Below are 25,182 nucleotides of genomic sequence, written 5' to 3' on the forward strand. Positions count from 1 at the left end.
CCTTAGACAGCACCTTCCAAACCCATGACCACTAGCTAGAAGGACAAGGGCACATGGGAACACCATCATCTGGAAGTTCCCCTCCAAGCCATTCACCAACCTGACTTAGAAATATATCACCATTCCTTCACTGTCACTGGGTCAAAATCCTGGAACTCCGTCCCTAACAGCACTTTGGATGTACCTACACCACATGGGGACTGCAGCAGTTCAAGAAGGCAGCTCACCACCACCTTCTCAAGGGCAATTAGGGATGGGAAATAAATGCTGGCCTTGCCAGTGATGGCCACATCATGAACAAATCAAAGAAGTTCTAATAAAGGGTTGGTGTTGCATAGAATCTCAAGAATAGTACAGCACAGGAGGTCATTTGGCTTATCACATCCGTGCTGTCTCTTTCAAAGAGCTATCCACTTAGTCCGTCATCACTCTTTCCCCATATTAAGTTTTTCTTTTCTCCAATTTATCGGATTCCCGTTTGAAAGCTACTATTCAAACTGCTTCCACCACATCCGGCAGTGCATTCCATATCCAAACCAGTTGTTGTGTAATACAACTTGTCATGTCACCTCGAGCTCTTTTAATCACAACTTTGTCATCTAGTTATCGATCCTTCGAACATTGGAAACAATTTCTCTTCGTCTAAACGCTTCACAATTTTAAACACCTCCATCAAATCTCCTCTTAGGGAAAACAAACCCAGTTTCTCTAGTCTACCCACGTGGTTGCAATCCCTCATTCGTGGAAACATTCTAGTAAATTTCTTCGGAAACCTCTCCAAAACCTTCACATCCTCCTGATGCGTGGTGCTGAGAATTGGACACAGTACTTCAACTGGGGCCAAGCTAGTGTTTTTTGAAATAGATTTAACATAACCTACTGGCTTTTGTACTCAGCGACAATTTATAAAACCTAGGATCCCATATGGTTTATTAACTGCTCTGTTAACCTGTCCTGACACATTTGAAAATTTGTACAAACACTTGCCCCCTTTGAAATTGTACCATTTAGAATGTATTGTCTCTACTCATTCTTCCTACTAAAATACATCAGCTTCACACTTTTCTGCTTTCAAGTTAATCTGCCAAGTGTGCACACATTCAACCAGCTATGTCCTTTTTGAAGTCTATTACTAACATCCTCACTGTTTACTACACTTCCAAGTTTCATGTCATCTGCAGATTTCAAAATCGTGCTCTGTACCAAGTCTAAGTCATTGATGCATGAGGAGCTAATGTAAATGTGAATTTAGATAGCATTTTGATTGCAAACAGGCCAACAACTTGCATTTATATAGTGCCTTTAACGTAATACAACAGCCCAAGGCACTTCACAGGATTTCACAAAATTTGACCCCAAGCTGCCTAAGATCAGGGCAGATGATCAAAAGCTTGGTCAAAGAGGTAAGGACAGTTATGAAAGGATGCACAAGAGATGGGGAGGTTTGGTGAGGGAATTCCAGAGCTTAAGGCCTTGGTAGCTGAAGGCACAGCCACCAATGATGCTCAAGAGGCCAGAATTGGAGGAACACAATCTCGGAAGGTTGTAGGGCTGAAAGATTAGAGATAGGGAAGAACGAGGCCATGGAGGGATTTAAAAATAAGGATGAGAAATTATTTTTTTTAAAAAAGGTAAATTTTATAGTCACTGCAAATAGGCCAAACACCAAACTGCAGCCCTTCCCCAGGATTTTGAAAAAAATTTTGATTCCATTAAGCTACATCTTCAACTCAACTGATTTTATTTGCTTCAGAGGTGTTCCCTATCCAGAGACAGTAGATGCATTCTGGGACTTTCACATTCCTACTTTCGATTTACACATTGCAATCAAATTCCAAGTTAAATTGAAGCTAAGGTTAGAGATTTGCTCTGTTTTGTCATTAAATCCCCAACATGCCCATACCAGTTTGTTTTCTCATCCACAAGCAACTCTTTTTGAATTATTTCACGGGATGTGGCATTGCTGGCTAGGCCAGCAACTATTGCCCATCCCCAATTGCCTTTGAGGTGGTGGTGGTGAGCTTTCTTGAACTGCTGCAGTCCATGTGGTGCAGTTACTACACCCACAGTGCTGTTTGGAAGGGAATTCCAGGATTTTGACCGAGCGATAGTGAAGGCTTGGCGATATAGTTCCAAGTCAGGATGGTATGTGGCTTGGGGGAGAACTTGCAGGTGGTGTTCCCATGCATCTACTATCCTTGCCCTTCTAGGTGGTAGAGGTCATGGTTTGCAAGGTGCTGTCAAAGACGACTTAGTGAGTTGCTGCAGTGCACCTTGTAGATACGGCAACTATGCATCGGTGGTGGAAGGAGTGAATGATTAAGGTGGTGGATAGAGTGCCAATCAAGCAGGCTTGGCCCTGGTGTCGAGTTTCTTGGGTGTTGTTGGAGCTGCACTCATCCAGGAAGTGGAGAGCATTCCATCACACTCCTGACTTGTGCCTTGCAGATAGTGGACAGGCTTTGGTGAGGCAAGTTACTCATCACAGAATTCCCAGTCTCTGACCTGCTTGCTTGAAGATGGAAAATCATGATGGCAAAGTTTCTGATGTACCTTTGAAGGGTGTGTATCATGGCAAGTGTACCTTGATCAGCCAGATACAAATGATTCAAATTCATCATGCTGGAGTCCACAAACCACACTACTGATAAGCCCACAGCAGGTGTATTTGTCAGATATGGATTGCACAGCAATACAGACTCCCAGAACCAGGCTGATGTCAGCATCCCAATACAGAATAGAGATGGAGGTCCGGTGGGAGCTTAAACTAGTAAACTTGGTGCGAGGGTGGAAGGATGGAACAATTTAGCTTACAGCGACTGGATCAACCACTTGGCAGTGACTTGTGCCTTAATTGAGAGAGCTGTACCAAAGACTAGTCAAGCAACAGCCTGAGAGTCACACTCACCAAAGCATACCTTACAACCAATGTCCCAGACTCCTCCAACAGCGTCCCTGGCTATGTTCCACAAAAGGCAGCACAATGGTATACAGTTGGGAGGGAATGGAGCTGGGAGCCTTCAATATTTGACTCCAGACCCCATGATTTCTCACATCATCAGGTCAAATATGGACAAGGAAACCACCCGGCTACCACCTACCTTCCTCAGCTGATGAATCAGTATTCCTCCATGTTGAACAGCACTTGGAGGAAGCCCAGAGTATCAGGTACAGAGTGTACTCTGCATGGTGGACTTCGGTGTCCATTGCCACAAGTGGTTAGGTAGTACCACTACTGACCAAGCTGTCCAGAAGGGCTTGGCTGCCAGCCTGGCCCCACAGCAGGTGGTGAGAAAACCAAGAGGGAAAAGCCTACCTGACCTCATCTTCTCACCAATTTGTCACAGACGCAACTGTCCATTACCATATAGGTAGGAGGGACCAGCACACAGTGCTTATGGAAAATAAGTCCCATCCTCACACTGTAGACACCATCATGTTGTGTGGCGCTACCACCATGTTAAATAGGATAGATTCAAAACTAGCAACGCAAAACTGGCCATCCATGAGGCACAGTGTGCCAGCAACAGAACTGTATTTCACTACGATCTGTAAACTCATGGTCCAGCATATCCCTCACTACCATTACCATCAAGTCAGGGAACCAACCCTTGTTCAATGAATATGGAAAAGCATGACATGAACAGCACCAGGCACACCTAAAAAAAAAAAGGTGCCAACCTGGTGCAGCTACAACACAGCACTACATGCTAAACATCAGAAACAGTGTTTTAAGACAGAGCTAAAATGAGCCCACAACCAATGATCAGATCTCACTGCCATATCCAGTGATGAATGATGGTGGACAATTAAACATTGGCAGGAGGTGGCTCCAGTATTACCCCCATCCTAAAATGGTGGCAGAGCCAAGCACGAGTGCAAAAGACAAGACTGAAGTATTTGCAACTTGCAACCATCTTCAGTCAGAAATGTCAAGTGGATGATCAATCTCAGACTCCTTATGAGGTCCCCACAATCACAGAAGCCAATCTTCAGCCCATTCGATTAACTTAACATGATATCAAGAAACGGCTGAGTATATTGGATACAAATCTGGGCCCTGACAACGCCTGGCTGTTGCGAAGACTTATGCTCCAAAACTAGCTGCATTTCTACTCAAGCTGTTGTATTACAGCTAAAATACCAGCATCTACTCGTGCCCAGCTATGTCCCACCCACAAAAAGCAAAAATCCAATTCGGCTACTCTCAATCAGCAAAGTGATTCAAGGTGCCGTCAACAGAGCTGCCAAGCAGCACTTACACCAATAACCTGGTTACCAATGCGGAGTTTGGATTCCACCAGGACCCATCAATCAAGAGCTCATTGCAAGTTTGTTCCAAGCCAAGGAGCTGAAATCCAGAGGCAAGATGAGTGTGTCTGCCCTTGACATCCAAGCAGCTTTTGATTGAGTGTAGCATCAAGAAACCTTAGTTAAATTTAAGTCAATGGGAATCAGGGTAAAATTCTCCAGTGGCTCAGGTCATATCTGATGCACAAGATGGTTGTAGTTGCTGGAAGGAATCTTCTCAGGCCCTGGACTTTAATCTCTGGAGCAAGAGGATGATTGAGGGGCAGGTGTAAATTAATAGAACTGTTCAAAATTCTGAATAAGTTTTGACACATTGTTTCCATTGAAATGCTAAGAAACAGCATAAACTAAGGATTGGTACCAGAAGCTTAAAGGGGAGGTCAAAAGGATTTACTTTCTATATAAAGGGTTATTAGAAGACTGAATGCATCAGAAGTGTCCACTGAAGCTGAGTCAACCATAGCACTTGAGGAAACTTGGCGAACAGTTACAAAATCACAGTAGGGAAATGAAATTAGAGTAGCTGTTCCGCAATGAAGCCAACACTGGCACAGATTCAACAGGTCAACTCACCACCTCTGTGCTGAAATGTTTATGCTCCTATAAATGAGTTAGAGTAAATCAATGCATGCCTATAAGATCCACACACTACAAAAAAACTACAACCTACAACAGTAAAGCTTCTTTTTAGATGCTGCTTCAGATTACAGACACCTCAACTTCCTGAGCTACATTAGCTAACTGGAATCCCGCCTGAACAAGTCACTAGAAACAGCATACAACTTCCAAAAAAAACAGATCTGTGCAAAATACAACTGAAACACAAACTGCCAGGAAAACAACTCAACTGTCTGCTTTAAACCCACCCACACTCAGTCCTGTGTAGCTATAAGGGCAGCTGGTTCAAGTCAGTCAGCTCTAAGGTTGCTCCTGAAAAGCAGATTTCAACTATTCTGGAGCACACTGACACATGCCTGAAACCCAGCAAATATGAAATGCCTTGAAACCATTTGTTTTACGTTCAAAAGATACACAACTCTGACTGCCACAGAAAAAGAGTGACATTTACATCTCATCTTTAATACTGTAAACTTCCTAGGAAAACGGTGTTGAGCTGAGGTTAGGAATGGTGACAATAGCATGGTTGAAAATAAGGATGTTGGTGATCACCCTGTGCTGAGGACAAGGCAGAAACTGGACTAGTAGTACTGGTGATACAGTAATAGTTTTGAAGGAAAAGGGAATCATTGAGCTAAATTCCAGGACCTCTTGGAATAAGAGGGCATTCGACTGTGGATAAGGAAACCCAGATAATGAAGTAAATTGGGCCCATTTATCTACACTTACATCACATTAAACACTATACGGTATCTCAAATTGTTAAAAGAACAAAAATATCTTCAGAACAGAATGAGACCAGTACCTCCCACTTCCAAGAGGGGTTTGCTATGCTGTGGTTCAATGAACTGCTTTCAGTTGTTGTTACCCAAACTAATTTTCTTACTTTCAATCTCAGTTTGGTTCTGTGCATCTTTCAGCCACGTGCATTCTCTCTCTCTCTCGTCTTCAAATAAAAAACCCTTTGTACAACTTAAAGAGACTAGATGACAGAGCTAAGAGTTTTGAGTTTCATAACCCTATTCTTCCAAATATTTTCTAATTTTATTAAGAGCTGAAAAATTCTTCAAAAGCAAATGGAAAGACCGCTCAAATTTTCAGACACAATTTCCATCAATAGGAATTGAAGAATTAAAAAAGTGTTTCACACAGCTTTGGGACAACTAAAAAAACCCAAGGATGAGCCAAGATAGTGGAGCGTTAATCAGGAGAAGTTGACCCAAAAGACAACCTCAAGTATCTACAAGATTCACTCAACCTATCAAAGCAGAACAACTTGTTCTGTGGGTGTCAAGACAAAGTTGGTTAAATTGAACTTTCTGAATCAGCCCTTGATTGTCAAGATAGATACAGTGAAGTATTTGTAATTCAGGATACAAATAGAATCTCTGCATATTTGAGTCTGGAAAGAGTTTTTAGAAAGACTGCTGCAAACTTATGGATCAGATAGGGAGACCAGAGTGAGGTAGTTTTCAGTTAATTTATATTGCCTGAATATTCACATTTCATAGCTTTCTCTTGAAATGAAGCCAGAAGTGTTGCTGATAATTCTGTCAGTATCATTTGCATTATAGGTATGCAGTCTAGAACTTGAAGTCCAGTCATTCTACTGAGAACGGCTGTACTTTGCAATGTGACTTTAGTCAGCCTGGCGATGCTGGCAATTAAATTAGCTGTTTCACAAAAGCCTCGCTTGTGGGGTGCTAGCAGTCGCCCCAACACGATCCTTCACACTTCATCAGGAACATAACTTGGTAAAGCAAAACCAGCAAATCTTCAGCTTATATGTATTTTAGCACTCAGATTTCTGTACAGCGGCTGGTGTGGGAAGTGTTACTTTCTGAATTTAGGAGTCATAGAAGCAAGTCTAAAATTCTGCCGAAGGACTCATGCTGTTAAACGATAGCTGCGAATATCAACCGTGAAAAACAGATCACTGTTGAGGACATTGTTTTAGAAACTGCACTGCATCTTGTTTGTAGAAAGCAAGAGACATTGGGATAGCACAAGGGGACAATGAGGAGGGAAGATGATGTAACCTGTTTTAAAGATTACAATAGTTTTAGGGTTAAAGAAATTTCAGGGATCTGTGGCAAATTGTGTCAGAGAGTAGGCATAAATTTGCAATTGTTTTAACTTGTAGTATTCAAAGAGAATGAAAGACAATGTAGTCTATGCCCTGCATAACATCACTTCACAACAGCTGCTGCAACATGAAAATGAACATTCATAAAACCTTTAAAAAATTATACATGTCTCTGCATGACCCATTTGTTAGCTTAGGCCCATTTCCATTAGCAGCAGGCGGTTGCTAGGAGATTGTCTAGTGGATCATTTAAGGACATTTTAAACAGGAACTTGCCCATGGCATAAATTGAAGACCAAGAACAATTGCAGAAGCTCAGTGTATTGAAGGGAATGCCGCTGAACAAAATTAATACCCAGTATCAGAGTATACTGGGTGAAGTTAAAGTTTAAGTGAAATACAGTACAGCTGATTTAATTCTGCTTCATTTTAAATTACAACTTGAGCTCAGGGGGAAAAAGATAATTTCCAAATTCTTCAAGCAATGTTGCCATTGTGTGCTAGTAACCATTTTGATGAAACCCTGTCCTATCATTCAGTAAATTACCCAATTCAGAAAGGAACAAATTTATCTGCAATTTTAAAATAAGAACTTGATATAGATATAGATCAGCCGCTTTAAAACAATGATAAGTTCAGAAAGTGACAAATTGTGATATTGCAATCCATCTGTCAACTTCAGATGATGGCTGGCAGGCAAAAGCACCACTCAACACAACACATCATCATACAAAAAGCACCAATTTCAATTTCTGGTCTGCACTGAATGGACTAATCTCAGCTGGGGTGCTACAATTGCCCTCCATGCTGGGGCTGGAAGGGGGCAGATGAGGTTGAAGGAGAGAAAGAAGTGTGGGTAGGGAGAAACTTGGTATAAAATATTTACATTGGTTGAAAATATAAGTTTAAGATTTGAGAATTACTGGTTATGGTTCAGAACTAGTCCTTATGCTATGCTCTATAGAAATCACAAATCCAATGCTAGAAAGTTATTGAGATTGGGATACAAATATTGGGCTGCAGCACAAATTGGCAATTGTGATTTCTCTTAACTTAGCCTCAGCTTTCTGGGAACACACATTCATAACAATGAAAGAACTTTAACTGAACACCCACAATCACTGTACATGTGGATAGGAATTTGGGAATGGTACAGTCATTGGATGGCATGAGTGGGATCTAAAAACAACATGCACACAGAAAAGGGAATAGATTGCAGGCTGGGGCATTCAAAAGTAGAGATGTAGGACAGCAGGGGAGGGGGGGGGGAGCTGAACAGATACCTTCAGGTATCGAGTTTTGTCTGCGGCTGTGTATAATATTGTCACTTGTAAGTTAGGAGGTTATGATTCAAGTCCCATTTCAGAAGCCAGGGTACAATTTAAGCTGACACTCCAGTGCAATGCTGAGGAAACACTGCATCATCAGAGATGCAGTCTTGTGGATGAGACATTATATCATCTGAGATGCCCAAAAAATATCCCACTGCTCTATTTTGAAGAGGGATTTCTCTTGTGTACTGCCCAATATTTATCCCTTCAAAATCAGTAAGAGAGCTTATCTGTAGAAGCTTGCTGTCTGCAAACTTTCTACTGCATTTCCTACTTTACAACAGTGCCTGCACTTCAAAATTATTTCACTGTCTGTGCAGAACTTTGGAATGCTCTAGCAGTCATGAAAGGCACTGTATAAAAACAAGCTCTTTCTTTCTGTATTTAAAAATCAGAAAATCTCCACAGCCTGACTTTTCTTCAAATCCATAAGCGGATAATACTTTGCAACCAGTGTTCCAGCAGCTACAACACTGGCATTCACCCAATGTGTAAAATTGCCCAGGTATATCCTGTCCACAAAAAGCAATACAAATCAAATCCGACCAGTTACCGCCCAGTCTCCTCTCGATCATCAGCAAAATGATGGAAGGCGTTGTCAACAGTGCTATTAAGCAGAGCTTACAAAAACCTGCTTACTCATGCTCAGTTTCCACCAGGGGTCTGCGGCTCCTAATCTCATTACAGCCTCGGTCCAAACACGGACAGAAGAGCTAAACTCAAGAGGTGAGATGAATGCAGTATTTGACTGAGTATGGCAACAAGGGCTCCAGGCAAAATTGGAAGTCAATGGGAATTTGGGGGGGGAGGGAAAGAGACAGAGAAAAAGAGAGTAAACTGTCCACTGGTTGGAGTCAGATGGTTGTGGTTGCTGGAGGCCAATCGTCTCTGTTTCAGACAGGCACGAGTTCCTCAGGGTAGATCTAAGTCCAACCACCAGCAACTGCTTCAATGACCTTCCCTTCATTTATAATGTCAGAAGCGGGGATGTTCACTAATGATTGCACAATGTTCAGTATCATTCTCAACTCCTCAGATACTGGAGCAGTCTGTGCCAATACACAGCAAGACCTCGACAACTTAAGTGGCAAGTAACATTCACATCACAAGAGGTAGAATTTAAAGGAGCATCTTAAAAAGGAAGAGGTGAGGCAAGGGAATATTGAGAAATTAGGGTCTAAACAGCTGAAGAAAATCACCAATTCTGGGCTGCAAGATGGATAAGAGATCAGATTTGGAGGAATGCAGAGTTCTCAGTTGTAGGAGGTTGCAGAGACAGTGGCAAGACAGTGGAGGGATTTGAATGCGAAAATTTTAAAATCAAGAGGTTTCAGAGGAACTTAACCCAACGTAAGGCAGCAAGCAGGGGAGTCATCATGAATGGGATTTGGTGGGCATTAGAATTTGGGCAGCAGCGTTTTGAATGAGCATAAGTTTACAGAGGGTAGATGATGTGCGACTGGTCTCAGGAGCTTTGGAACAGCAGAGTTTGGAGTTAACAAAAAGATGGATGAGGGCTTCAGCAGTTGTTGGACCAAATCAGGGATAGAGATGGGTGAAAGTAGGAGTAGGCTGCCTTGGGGATGAGGATGAAATGAGATCAGAAGCTCAGGTCAGTGATGGGAGCTTTGTGCTACTAAACAAGCGCTGTTAATACCACTGAACATTATGCACCTCCACAAATAGCTCTGCAAACTTCACATTATAAGCACCAGAGGGTACGCAGGGTACCAGCAAGACAGTTAGTGTTGCTAATGCAAGAATCAACAAATTTATCAATAGCTGCTACAAGAATTAGAGGTTACATGCACCAATATCATCAGCACAGTGTTAACCTTGGGGTTTCAACCAAAGATAGAATGTTGTACAGTAAAATGGGGAAACGATGGATGAATGCACTGCCCAACAATGCCAGTTCTGGCAGGAAAGTACAATATGCACTATTCCGAGCACATACGCCAAACCCATATAGTATCAGGGATACACAGTTTAGTCCTTGAAGCTTCTGCTAGCCAAAATTTTAAACAACGGTACCTAATCCAATTGTTCTAGTATTTGAGTCAGAAATTTTCCTTCCATCGGACATCAGAACACAAGAGAGGCTTCAATGAAGCATACAGACAAAATCTTAAATGGAGATTACATTTGAATCGTAATAAATTCCTTCTAATTTTTATACTAAATTTTTCTTTAAAATAGTTACAAACTGCAGGCATGCTCATTTTCCAAATGCAGGGTTCCTTATTTCAGTTCATTGTGGGGAGGCTGGCACACTAGTAATCCAGAGACCCAGGGTATTGCTCTGGTAGATGATGGAATGGTGGAATTTGAATTGAATAAAAATCTTGAATTAAAAGTCTGATGACCATGGAACCAGTCGATTGTTGCAAAAACCCATCTGGTTCACTAATGTCCTTCAGAAAAGGAAATCTGTCGTCCTTACCTAGTTTGGCTTACATGTGACTCCGGACCCACAGCAATGTGGTTGACTCTCAACTTAGTGGGCTAGGCAAGCCACTCAGTTGTAACAAACCACTACAAAGTCACAAAAAAATTAACTAAACCAGATGGACCACCCGGCACTGGTATCGACCTTGGCACGGAAACGACAGCAGCAATCTCAGCCCTGTCAACCCTGCAAAGTCCTTACTAACATCTGGGGGCTTGTGCCAAAATTGAGAGAGCTGTCTCAGACTAGTCAAGCAACAGCCTGACAGTCATCCTCACAGAATCATACCTTCCAGATAATGTCCCAGATACCACCATCACCATCCCTGGGAATGTCCTGTCCCATCAGCACGACAGGCCCAGCAGAGGTGGCGTCAGTGGTATACAGTTGGGAGGGAGTTGCCCTGGGAGTCCTCAACATCGACTCTGGGCCCAATGAAGTCTCTTCGAATCAAGTCAAACATGGGCAAGGAAACCTCCTGATTACCAAATACCACCCACCCTCAGCTGATGAATCAGTGCTTCTCCATGTTGAACATCACTTGGAGGAAGCACTTGAGGGTGGCAAGGGCGCAGAATGTACACTGGGTGGGGGACTTCAATATCCATCACCAAGAGTGGCTTGGTAGCACCACTACAGAGCCCAAAAGGACATAGCTGCCAGGCTGGATCTGCGGCAGGTGGTGAGAGAACCAAGAGGGAAAAACATACTTGACCTCATCCTCACCAACATACCTGCCGTAGATGCTTCTGTCCATGACAGTATTGGTAGGCGTGCCCACCGCACAGTCGTTGTGGAGACGAAGTCCTGTCTTCACGTTGAGGATACCTTCCATCATGTTGTGTGGCACTACCACCGTGCTAAGTGGGACAGATTTTGAGCAGATCTAGCAACTCAAGATTGGGCATCCATGAGACGCTGTGGGCCATCAGCAGCAGAATTGTACTCAAACACAATCTGCAACCTCATGGCAAAGCATATCCCCCATTCTACCACTGCTATCAAGCCAGGGGATCAACCCTGGTTCAATGAAGAGTGCAGGAGGGCATGCCAGGAGTAGCACCAGGCATACCTAAAAATGAGGTGTCAACCAGGAAGCTATAACACAGAACTTGTGTGCCAAACAGCATAAGCAGCAAGTGAGAGACAGGGCTAAGTGATCCCACAACCTACAGATCAGATCAAAGCTCTACAGTCCCACCACATCCAGTCGTGAATGGTGGTGGACAATTAAACAACTTACTGGAGGCGGCTCCACAAATATCCCCATCCTAATTGATGGAGGAGCCCCGCACTTTGTAGCAAATGCTTCAGCCTTATCTTTTGCACTAATCTTCAGCCAGAAGTGCCGAGTGGATGATCCATCTCTGCTTCCCCCAGAAGTCCCCAGCATCACAGATGCCAGTCTTCAGCCAATTCGATTCACTCCATGTGATATCAAGAAATGGCTGAAGGCACTGGATACTGCAAAGGCTATAGGCCCTAACAATATTCCGGCAATAGTACTGAAGGCTTGTGCTCCAGAACTTGCTGCGCCCCTAGCCAAGCTGTTCCAGTACAGCTACAATGCTGGCAACTACCTAGCAATGTGGAAAATTGCCTAGTTATGTCCTGTACACAAAAGGCAGGACAAATCCAGCCTAGCCAACTACCGCCCCATCAGTCTACTCTCGATTATCATTAAAGTAATGAAAGGGGACATCAGTGCTATCAAGCGGCACTTGCTTAGCAATAACCTGCTCACTGACGCCCAGTTTGGGTTCCGCCAGGGCTACTCAGCTCCTGATCTCATTACAGCCTTGGTTCAAACATGGACAAAGGAGCTGAACTGCAGAGGTGAGGCGAGAGTGACTGCCCTTGACATCAAGGCATCATTTGACATTATGGCATCAAGGAGCCCTAGCAAAACTGGAGTCCATGGGAATCAGGGGGAAAACTCTACACTGGTTGGAGTCATAACTAGCACGAAGGAAGATGGCTGTGGTTGTTGGAGGTCAGTCATCTCAACTCCAGGACATCACTGCAGGAGTTCCTCAGGGTAGTGCCCTTGGCCCAAGCATCTTCAGCTGCTTTATTAATGACCTTCCTCCCATCATAGGGTCAGAAGTGGGGATGTTCGTTGATGATTGCACAATGTTCAGCACCATTTGCAACTCCTCAGATACTGAAGCAGTCCATGCCCAAATGCGGCATGACCTGGACAATATCCAGGCTCGGGCTGACAAGTGGCAAGTAACATTCGTACCACACAAGTGTCAGGCAATGACCATCTCCAACAAGTGAGAATCCAACCATTGCCTCTTGACATTCAATGGCATTACCATCACTGAATTCCCCACTATCCTGGGGGTTACCTTTGACTAGAAACTGAACTGGACTAGCCAAATAAATACTGTGGCTACAAGACAGGTCAGAGGCCAGGAATCATGTGATGAGTAACTCACCTCCTGACTACCCAAAGCCTGTCCACCATCTACAAAGCACAAGTCAGCAGTGTGATAGAATACTCCCCACTTGCCTGGATGAGTGCAGCTCCCACAACACAAGAAGCTTGACACCATTCGGGACAAAGCAGCCCGCTTGATTGGCACACATCCACAAACATTCACACCCTCCATCACCGACGCACAGTAGCAACAGTGTGCACCATCTACAAGATGCACTAAGAATTCACCAAGGCTCTCTCGACAGCACCTTCCAAACCCACAACCACTACCGTTGAGAAGGACAAGGGCAGCAGATAGATAGGAACGCCACCACCTAGAAGTTCCCTTCCAAGTCACTCAACATCCTGACTTGGAAATATATTGCTGTTCCTTCACTGTCACTGGGTCAAAATCCTGGAACTCACTTCCCAACAGCATTGTAGGTGTACCTACACCACATGGACTGCAGCAGTTCAAGAAGGCAGCTCACCACCACCTTCTCAAGGGCAATGAGAGATAGGCAATAAATGCTGGCCCAGCCAGCGAAGCCCATATCCTGTAAATGAATTTTAAAAATGTTGAGCCCGGAAGGTACCGGAGGAGCCCAGTTGGTAGGAAGCACCTTGGTCCTCCAATCATCAGGGAACTCTCTACCACTCCGTTCCCAGCTACCAACAGCATTCTGATGGTTACCAGTGGCTAGAAACTTAACTGGACCAACCATACAAATACTGTGGCTGCAAGAACAGGTCAGAGGTTGGAAGTGATGTCAAGAGTAACTCACCTCTTACTCCCCAAAGCCTGTCCACCATCGACAAGGATGTCAGGAGTGTAATGGAATACACTTCACTTGCCTGGATGACTGCAGCTCCAACAACATTCAAGAAACTCAACACCATCCAAAACAAAGACTTGCTTGGTCCCCCATCCACCTTAACTGTTCACTGCCTCCACAGTAGTAGCAATATGTACAATCTATAAGATGCACTGTAATAACTCACTAAGGCTCCTTTGACATCACTTTCCAAATCTGCAGCCTCTACCACCTAGACAATGCAGCGGACACACGAGACCACTAGCACCTGCAAATTCCCCTCCAAGCCACACACCATCCCGACACCAAATGCAACTCCATTCCTTCACTGTCGTTGAGTCAAAAAACCTGGAGCTCCTTTCCTAACAGCACTGTAGGTGTACTGACACCAAACTGACTGCAGCGTTTCAAGACAGTGACTCACCACCACCTTCTCAAGGGCAATTAGGGATAAACAAAACATTGCTGGCCTTGCCAGCAACATTCACACCATGAATGAATAAGAAAAATCAGACTGGAAACTCTACTGGGCAGTGGGCATCCTCCTGGTAACCAGATCAAGACGAGATGCAACAAGGCTGAATGGAGGACATTTGCACAGCTGCCATTTCGAGAAGGATATGCAGAGATTCATAACTGGATGGAACAAAAAAAGGTTCAAAACAGAAATCACTGAGAATAGGCGGTGTTAACTGTAATATCTATTAAAGTGACCTGTTGATGTCTAAAAGAGATGCATCAGTCCATGACAATATCAGTAGGAGTGGCCACCGTACAGTCCTCGTGGAGATGAGGTCCCATTTTCACATTGAGGATACCCTCCATTGTTTTGTGTGGCACTACCATGGTAAATAGGATAGATTTTGAACAGATCTAGCAACTCATGACTGGGCATCCATGAGGTGCTGTGGGCCATCAGCAGCAGAATTGTACTTGATCACAACTGTACCCTGGCATATCTCCCAATCTACCATTACCACAAAGCCAGGAGATCTACCCTGGTTCAAACAAGAGTGCAGGAGCAGCATCTGGCATACCTAAGAATGAGGTCCCAACCTATTGAAGTTACAACACAGGACTACTTGTGTGCCAAACAGCATAAGCAGCATGCATTAGACAAAGCTAAGTGATCCCACAGTCAATAGATCAGATCTAAGCTCTGCAGTCCTGCCACATCCAGTTGTGAATGGAGGAGGACAATTAAACAACTCACTGGAGGTGGCGGCGGCTCCACAAATATACCCATCCTCAATGATGGGGGAGACAGCACGAGTTCAAAAGATAAGGCTGAAGCAGTTGCAACAGTCTTCAGCCAGAAGTGCCGAGTGTATGATCCATCTCAGCCGCCTCTGGAGGTCCCCAGCATCACAGATGTCAGTCTTCAGCCAATTTGATTCACTCCACATGACATCAAAAAACAGCTGAAGGAAATGGATAGTGCAAAGGCTATGGGCCCCGACAATATTCCCGCAATAGTACTGAAGACTGCTCCAGAACTTGCTGCACTCCTAGCCAAGCTGTTCCAGTACAGCTACAACACTGGCATCTCCACAGCAATGGGGAAAATTGTTCAGGTGTGTCCTGTACACAAAAAGCAGGACAAACCCAACCCAGCCAATTACCATCCCATCAGTCTAATCTCCATTCGTAAACTAATGGAAGGGATCATGAAGAGTGCTATCAAGTGGCACTTGCTTAGCAGTAACCTGCTCACTGGTGTTCTATTTGGGTTCCCACCAGGATCACTCAGCTCCTGACCTCATTACAGCTTTGGTTCAAACATGGGCAAAAGAGTTGAACTCCAAAGGTGAGGTGGACTGCCCTTGACATCAAGGCAGCATTTGACCAAGAAGGTGTCAAGGAGCCCCAGCAAAACCTAGCCAGTGGGACTCAGGGGAAAAACTCTACGCTGATTGGAGTCATACCTAGTACAAAGGAAGGTGGTTGCGGTTGTTGGAGATCAATCATCTCAGTTCTACGACATCACTGGAGGAATTCCTCAGGGTAGTCTACTAGGCCCATCCATCTTCAGCTGACCTTCAATGACCTTCCTTCCATCATAAGGTCAGAAGTGGAGATGCTCACTGATGACTATACAATGTTCAGCACCATTCACGACTCCTCAAATACTGAAGCAGTCCATGTCCAAATGCAGCAAGATCTGGACAATATCCAGGCTTGGGCTGACAAGTGACAAGTAACAAGTAACATTCATGCCACACAAGTGCCAGGCGATGATCATCTCTAAGAGAGAAACTAAGCATCATCCTTTGACATTCAATGGCATTACCATCGCTGAATCTCTTACTATCAACATCCTGGGGTTACCATTGACCAGAAATTGAACTTGACTAGCCATATAAATACTGTGGCTACAAGAGCAGGTCAGAGGCTAGGAATCCAGCAGTGAGTAACTCATCTCCTGACTCTCCAAAACCTGTCCACCATCTACAAGGCATGTGATGGAATACTCTCCATTCGCCTCAATGAGTGTAGCTCCAACAACACTCAAGAAGCTTGACACCATCCAGGACAAAGCAGCCCGCTTGATTGGCACCCCATCCACAAACATTCACTCCCTCCACCATCGATGCACTGTGGCAGCAATGTGTACCATCTACAAGGTGCACTGCAGGAACTCACTAAGGCTCCTTAGACAGAACCCTCCAAACCCATGACCGCTACCATCTAGAAGGACAAGGTCAGCAGGTGCATAGGAACACCACCACCTACAAGTTCCCCTCTAAACCATACAGCATCCAGACTTGGAACAATACTGCCATCCCCTTCACTGTCACTGGGTCAAAAGCCTGAAACCCTAACAGCACTGTGGGCGTACCTATACATGGACTGCAGCTCACCACCAACACCTCAAGAGCAATTAGGGATGGGCAATAAATGTTGGCCTAAAACGATGCCCACATTCCATGAATTTAAAAAAATGAGCTGCACTTGCCCATTCTGCATTCCCACAGAAGTAGCACAAGAAGAAAGATAACTCAACACTGCAATTACTCTTAAAAATTTGGAGTAACTATAATGGTTACTTTCTGACACAACCTTGCTTTTTAATAGCTTTGAAGCTAGGCCTTGAAAATTACTTCTAAAAGGACTTAAAGGGTATTGAATGGCAGTGAGTTAGCATACTGACTTTTCACTTCCAGAATCCGCACTCAAATCGTGTCCAATTTGATGGGACTCATGCTTTTTTAGCTGCTTGCTACTCATCTTGTGTGAAGTAAGCTGCAGCAGTTCCAACCCAGCTCCTGGAAGGTGGAGCTCTCAAAACCAAACTGTAATTTAGCACACATGGGCAACAGTATACGCTGGTCTGGGTAATGAAAAGATGCACATGGCTCAGCAGAATGCACTCTTCCCTGGCTACAGTCAAGTCTACTGTTGGACCATAGTGAAGAAGTTTTACACAGCATCAAGATCCGAGGTCAGCTACAGCACAGCTGCATGACAGAACAAGAAAATACTCAATTTTCCAGGACAGAAATCCCTCACATTGACTGGCACAACTTTTCTTAAATTATGAGATTGTAGTGTGCAGGTAATGATGATTGCTGCTACCCACTCACTGCAATCAGTTTGTGGGCGGTGTCAGTTGTGGATGGAAGGTTTCTTCAGATTAAATTCTTCTCCAAACCATTAAAATAAAACTGGCATGGTGCTTTTCTCAATTGGCTGACGTGTATATTGGTAGCTTTCACACAGAAATGCCCCAGAGAAATGGCAGCAGTACTCCTGTCAAAGTTGTTGAATTATATCTCATGTCAAAACCTTACTGCAATTTAATAGATCACTTTTTATGTTGAATTTGAGTAAACAGCTATTGTGTTGTGCAAAATCATTTCATACCTCCAAGCCCTTGATGTTGGAGTTGTTGAAAACTTGAACATTTAAGTGCTCAGATTTTGCATCACTGACGCATTCAATAGATGCTCCACAGTAGTAATTTAATGAAATAACTCTCAAACTGCATATACCTTCCTTTGAGGACTTAGGTGGGGGGTGCAGGTGGTGTGGTGAGAGTCAGGGAAGTTCTTTGCGAAAAATCTAAAGACTTAAGCCCATGAGGCATAAATGGAGTAGAGGCCACAGTCTTTAGGAGCCCATAAAGATTATTTGAAGAGCTGTTGGTTTCTTAAACATTAACTCTACATTATCTGGAGGAAGGTCCTGAGCTAGAATACAACTGCACCCCTGTTCCATACTGCAAATAATTCCTAGTTTCTGGGAGAGTCACAAGAAGTTTGCTTCCCACAGCTAATCCTGCTTCAAAACAGTGGTGTTGGATGCTATTTATACAAACTTCCAGAAGGCATTTGGGTAAGATCGCATACAACAAACCATTAGCAAAAGTGAAAGGAAGTGGAACTGGAAGCAACCAATTGACATAGATTGGAAATTAGTTAGGAGTTAGAGAAAATAGGAATAATAGACATACATGCCAATTTGAAAATGTGACCAATGGTTGCCCCCTGAAATCTGCATTGGAGCTTCACCTTATTAAATTTACAAATGAATTAGATGAAGGAACAGTCATACCTCCAAATCTTCTGACATCAAAGTCTAGGTGGCACAGTAAGTAGTGTAGAAAGGAGCAGAAGTTGCAAAACGGCATCAATAGATTAAGTGAATGGGAAAAACTGTGGCAAACTGAATTCAATGTGATGAAGTGTGAGATCAGCTGCTTTGTATCTTAGAGCTAGATCAGGGTATTTCTGAAATGCTAAGATGCTAGGAACATTAGAGAAGCAGAGATTTAAAGATCTATGTACAGAAATCATACAAAAATTTTTTTTTTTTTTTTTTAAAAGTGGCTAATGGAATGTTAGCCTTTATCACAACGAGAGCCAGTATTTAAAAAGGGTGAATGTTAAGCTACAATAAAGCTCTGGTCAAAACCTTATTTGGAATACTGCATTCAGTTCTGGCACCACACCTCTGGAAGGCTATATTGCAGCCTTGGAGGGGTTACAGAGCAGTGCAGATTCAGAATGATTTTGGAGCTAAAAGGGTTAAATTACAGAGGACAGTTGCATAAACTAGGGTTTTATTCTCGCTTATAGAAGATTAAGGAGTGATCCAATTTAGGTGTTTAAGATTATTAAAGAATTTGTTGAGCTAATCTTGAAGGGGAGATTTAATCCTGAGAGATTTGATCGAGGTGTTCAAAATCATGAGAGATTTGGAGAGAGTTTTTTTGGGATGTGGGTGTCACTGGCTAGGCCAGCATTTATTACCCATCCCATTTATTACCTATGCCCTTGTTCAGAAGGCATTTAAGAGTCAACCACATTATTGTGCATCTGGAATCACATGTAGGCCAGACCAGGTAAGGACAGCAGATTTCCTTCCCTAAAAAGGACATTAGTGAACCAGATGGGTTTTTTTTTTATGACAATTGACAATAGCTATTAGACTTAGTTCCAGATTTTTATTGAATTCAAATTCTACTATCTGCCATGGCAGGATTCAAACCCGGGTCCCCAGAGCATTATCCTGGGTCTCTGGATTACCAGTCAATGACAATACCACGGCCTCCCCAAGTAGATAGAGGGGAACTGTTCCCACTTGTGAAAGGTTCAAGAACGAGGGGGCAGAGATTTGAAGTGGTTTGCAAAAGAAACAAAAGCTACATGTGAAAAAACTTTTTCACACTGGAGTGGCTAGGGTCTGGTGTGGTGGAGATAGGCTCAATCAAAACAGTCTAATTCCCTCTTGAACGTTATCTGAAAAGGAAAAATGTGCAGGGTTACAGGGAGAAGGCGGGAGAACAGAACTTGGTGAGTTTCTCATTTGAAGAGCCTGTGCAAACACAATAGGCCAAATGGCCTCCTTCTGCACTGTAACAATTCTGAGATTCTGTAAAAGAGGATATCAAAAAAAATACAAAAGATGATAGGAGGGAAACTATTTCTTCTGGTGGGAGGGTTCAGACCTAGGCTGCACAACCTTAAAATTAGAGCTAGGCCATTCAGGAGTGAGATCAGATGCACATCGCATGAAAGAAGAAGAAATTTGGAACACTCTTCCCAAAAAGCTGTTGAGGCTAGGTCAATGATCTAATTGATGGCAGAATAGGCTCAAGGGACAGAATGACCTACTCCTGCTTCTATTCAGAGTCACTGAAGAGGATTGCAATTCTAAGTGACTCAAATCCTATCTTTGTTAATGTCAGTCCATTGAACAAATGTTGTACTTAATGCATTAAAAGTTAATGCTTAACTCTTAACAAATTTAACCACAAACAACTACAGCCATGTCATTGTAAAAGGGTACATGACAGGCACACAAGTAAGGAACAAGTGATCTTCCAGGTCCTGCAATACATAATCAGCAAAACCTACTTTGGCCATTTGATGCAGTTCAATAAGGCAAGAGGCTCAAAATAGCTTCAAACCTGTCCTGAAGGGGTAATTTAACATTATAACCAAACTGCCTTTTTAAAATTGTACAGGAAGGTGGTATCTGCAGTGGTGATGCATTTGTTCACACTATTACCTACTTGCAGCCATAACAATCATGGTCCATTACAGGCTCTTGTTCTGTTGGGGGGTGGGGGGTGAAAAAGAGGGGTGCTGGAGGAGGGTAGGTAGGGAAGAGAAGTATGTGGAGGAAATCTCAATTCAGAAGCACAAATCTCATTTCTTAAATAAAAACAAAAAACAAAAAACTAAAAACTACTGCGGATGCTGGAAATCCAAAACAAAAACAGAATTACCTGGAAAAACTCAGCAGGTCTGGCAGCATCGGTGGAGAAGAAAAGAGTCGACGTTTCAAGTCCTCACGACCCTTCAACAGAACTGAGTACAGTTAGGAGAGGGGTGAAATATAAGCTGGTTTAAGGTGGAGGGGGGGGGGGGGGGTGGGAGAGAGGTGCTGGTTGTAGGGACAAGCAAGCAGTGATAGGAGCAGATAATAAAAAGATGTCACAGACAAAAGGATCAAAGAGGTGTTGAAGGTGGTGATATTATCTAAGAAAATGTGCTAATTAAGAATAGATGGCAGGACACTCAAGGTACAGCTCTAGTGGGGGTGGGGTGGAAAGACTGACAGGGCATTAAAGGTATAGATTTTAAAATAATGGAAATAGGTGGGAAAAGAAAAATCTATATAAATTATTGAAAAAAACAAAAGGGAGGGGGAAGAAACGGGGTGGGGATGGGGGGAGGGGGAGTTTAAGATCTAAAGTTGTTGAATTCAATATTCAGCCCGGAAGGCTGTAAAGTGCCTAGTCGGAAGATGAGGTGCTGTTCCTCCAGTTTGCGTTGGGCTTCACTGGAACAATGCAGCAAGCCAAGGACAGACACGTGGGCAAGAGAGCAGGGTGGAGTGTTAAAATGGCAAGCGACAGGGAAGTTTGGGTCTTTCTTGCGGACAGACCGCAGGTGTTCTGCAAAGCGGTCGCCCAGTTTGCGTTTGGTCTCTCCAATGTAGAGGAGACCGCATTGGGAGCAACGAATGCAGTAGACTAAGTTAGGGGAAATGCAAGTGAAATGCTGCTTCACTTGAAAGGAGTGTTTGGGCCCTTGGACGGTGATGAGAGAGGAAGTGAAGGGGCAGGTGTTGCATCTTGTTGCATCTCATTTCTTGTTGTGACTGGCCATCCAGAGTCAAGAAATGTGACCTCCATGATCAGGAACAGAAATGGGCAGCTCTTTCTGCAAAAAGCTCACATCTAGACAATCCTGTTTCGAAAGGCCTTAAAGAATCAACAATCCATTACTGATAAACCTGCACTGTCCCATATCCTGTATCGGTCTAGTTTTACAGGGATTTATCATCCTGACCATGTCAAATTACCTAGCTTCAGAATTTAACTTGGAAGGCTCGCCCTTAAAACCAGAAAGCCCCTCAGTTTTCATTTAGCATAATCCCAAAGAGAGAAAAAACGTGCCTTTATATAGCACCTTTTTACAATCTCAGGGTGTGCCACATCAGTTTCAGCCAATGAAGTATTTTTGAAATGCAGTCATTGTTGTAATGTAGGAAATGCAGCAACCAATTTGCACATAGCAAGCTCCCAAAAACATGAGATAAATGTCAATATAAGTTGTGATAAAAGCAAAATACTGCAGATGCTGGAAATAGGAAATACAAACAGAAAACACTGGAAAAACTCAGCAGGTCTGGCAGTATCTGAGGAGAGAGAAACGTTTCAAGTCCTTATGATCCTTCCTGTTCTGTTCTCACTCAACAGATGCTGCCAGTTTTTCCAGCATTTTCTGTTTTTATATAAATTGTGGTGTTTGTTGAGAGCTAAATATTGGCAACAGCACCAGGGACAATTGCTCTGCTCTTCTTTGAATAGTGCGATGGAAACTTATGTTAGCTGCTTTTACTCCCCAAGAGGGGTGTGGCACAAGTGTCAAATGCTAGGGTAATATTCAAGGTCCCCAGCCAGTATGGATGGAGTCATTACGGCAAGCACTAATATCCTGAGCACAAAGGACAGATCTCCATTGGCAACACAAGTCCATTACTTGAAGGCTAAGAAAGCTTTGAAATATTCAGATAGCTACCTGATCAGTTCTTGACTCGTTAGCCCCCAGACAACATAAGTGCATTTTGTAAAAGTACACATTTCCCTCAATTTCAACTTGCAGAACAGAAAACAGGTTTGCTACCTTGTTCTTTAGGCAATGAAGGAACAGAAATAACACATTTTGTCTGATTGAGGTGACCTTTCGCGATTTACTGGATGACTGGCACACATGCAAATACATTGCCATGGGAAAGAGTCTTCCATTCAAGCTGCGACATTTACATACACCTCTAAGGTTTATGTTTGTTCAATATGGATTATCGACAGCCGCTATGGACACAACCAACTTGGGAGTTTAGAGAACTTGGGTGGAAATTAGAAGATCCCAGAATGAGGGATCCAAGGTCAACAAGGTTACTTGCTAAAGTTCAGCCAGTTTACCAGGGTAGATCACTTGCAAGCTTCCTGCTAGTTGTCCAGTTAGGTCCACTCGACCCATTAAAACTGCAGGGTTATCTGAAACTTTAAATGGAAAGAATTCAAGCCCCAACAGCTCTACCTCTCCAGATTCCATTGGCGAGCAAGGCTGGGTGGTCAATCGATGGGGCCTTGGTGGTGGAAGTTTGGAAGCCATCCAAACTTGATGCTTGGGCATCAGATGACCAGCTGGCTTCCAAACTTCTACCACCAGGCATGTCACTTGGAACAATAATCCCAAAAGAGACCTCATTTACTTCTTCGACTCTCCCCATTCCCAACTTTCAGAATGAAAACAGTCACAACTTTCAACATGGCAATGGAAATCTACAGGATAAAGCTGCAGTGGTTTTGTCAACAGGACTTACCTTGAACATTTTAAATCTCAGGCAGGTCAACATTGAAGCATGGTCTCTTCAGTCTCATTACTTCCCCATTGGCCACACCCAAGTCTCTCCTAGCCCATGTCACACCCAGCTGATTGGTTTCCTTAATTTTCATTGCTGACCTTCTCAACCAGTGAGACCATTAGAGAATGGTTTATCTTTCTGCAAGACACTACAGATGATCAACTCACCATTACAAATACCCCATAGCCCTTCCCAGGCAATTAGTTACCTTTGGAGTGTAGTTAGTTATGTAGTTGAATGTGGCAGCCAATTCATGCATAGCAAGATCCCAAAAACAGATGAGTTGTGTTGCCAGTTAATTTGTTTTTGATGGTGGCGGTTGTTCAGTGAAGATAACTTGGAGGGAACTTCCACTTTCAAAATAATGCCATGGGTTATTTTACTCCCATCTGAACAGGTAAGCAGAGTTACGATTTAGTAGTTCTGAAAAAGAGATGTCAAAGCTTTTCATCTTGCACTCATTAGGACACTTCACAGGAATACCAAGGGGAAAACAACTTATACTATATGAAGAGTACTGATTGGTTGGCAAGAGGGCTCTGATTGGTAGAGGTTGCCATGGAGAATGCAACAATTGATGGTGACTGACAGTTAGTTGCCAAGTATTGTTTGAATTTAAACCAGACAGCTTAACCCTGATTGGTCAAGGCATTGCCCTGAGGAATGAGTCAGTGAATGGCTGTCACTTAGTTTGTTCAGCTGAAACAGTCACAATGTGTGTACACGTTCGTTCTTTCTGCAAAGAAAAGGGCTCTGTGTATTAATAAGTAGCTTCCATATATGCAAATGCACCACAACTGACAATCTTAAATTGGTTGCCAAAGTAATTCTTAGCACATCGAGGATTATTTAGCAAATATTGTCCAATTGCAGAATCATACGTAATGTTGGACATTGCGTTTTGAATTTTGCAGGCACGGGCAGCTGGTTGGTACGGTCTGTACCTTGACCATTGCGAACAGCGGCTGGGCCACACTGCTTGATACGATCCGCCAATCTTTGGGGCATACGGCCTACATACCTAGCATCAACACTGGCACTGAAATTCACCATTCACTAAAAGTCATCATATATGAATTTCAGTGTTAATATGATACTAGGTATGTAGGCCATACATCCCAAAGACTGGCAAATCATATCAAACAGCATGTCCCAGCTGCTGTTCGCAATGGGCAAAGTACAGACCATACCCAACCAGCTCTGGCTTGCAAAACTCAGTGTCTAATATTAGATATGATTCTGCAATTGGACAACATTTGCAAAATAATCCTCAGTGTGCTAAGAATTACACTGACAACCAATTTAAGATCGACAGTCAGGCTCGCAGTATGGCACATAAGCATAAACTGGAAGCTACATCTATTAATACACAGGGCCCTGCTCTTTGCAGACAGAAAGAACATGTAGACACATTGCATCCGTTTCAGCTAAACAAAATAAATGACAGTCATCTGCTGACTCAATCCTCAGGGCAATGCCTTGACCAATCAGGGTCAAGCTGCCTGGTTTAAATTCAAACAATGTTTGACAGTTAACTGTCAGTCACCATCAATTGGTGCATTCTCCATGGCAACACCTCTAACAGAGTCCACTTGCCAACCAACACTTCAGTATAAATTGTTTTCCCCTGGTGTTGGTGTTCTTGCAAAAAGTGTCCTGATGAATGCAAGACAAAAAGCTTTGACATGTCTCCTACATTATCCATTCAAATCCTGGAGTGGAGCTACCATCCATGACATTCTCAGTTGCAAGAGTTTCACCAA

At 43.3% G+C, this 25,182-nt stretch overlaps 1 protein-coding gene across 1 annotated transcript in view; it reads right to left on the reverse strand.

Annotated features, from left to right (window-relative positions):
- ssu72 (SSU72 homolog, RNA polymerase II CTD phosphatase) overlaps positions 1-25,182 on the reverse strand; it is a 103,078-nt gene that overhangs the window by 13,535 nt on the left and 64,361 nt on the right. The window lies entirely within an intron of this gene.

The sequence above is a fragment of the Cetorhinus maximus genome, chromosome 15 (genome assembly GCF_964194155.1).
Source record: "Cetorhinus maximus chromosome 15, sCetMax3.hap1.1, whole genome shotgun sequence".
NCBI lineage: Eukaryota > Metazoa > Chordata > Chondrichthyes > Lamniformes > Cetorhinidae > Cetorhinus > Cetorhinus maximus.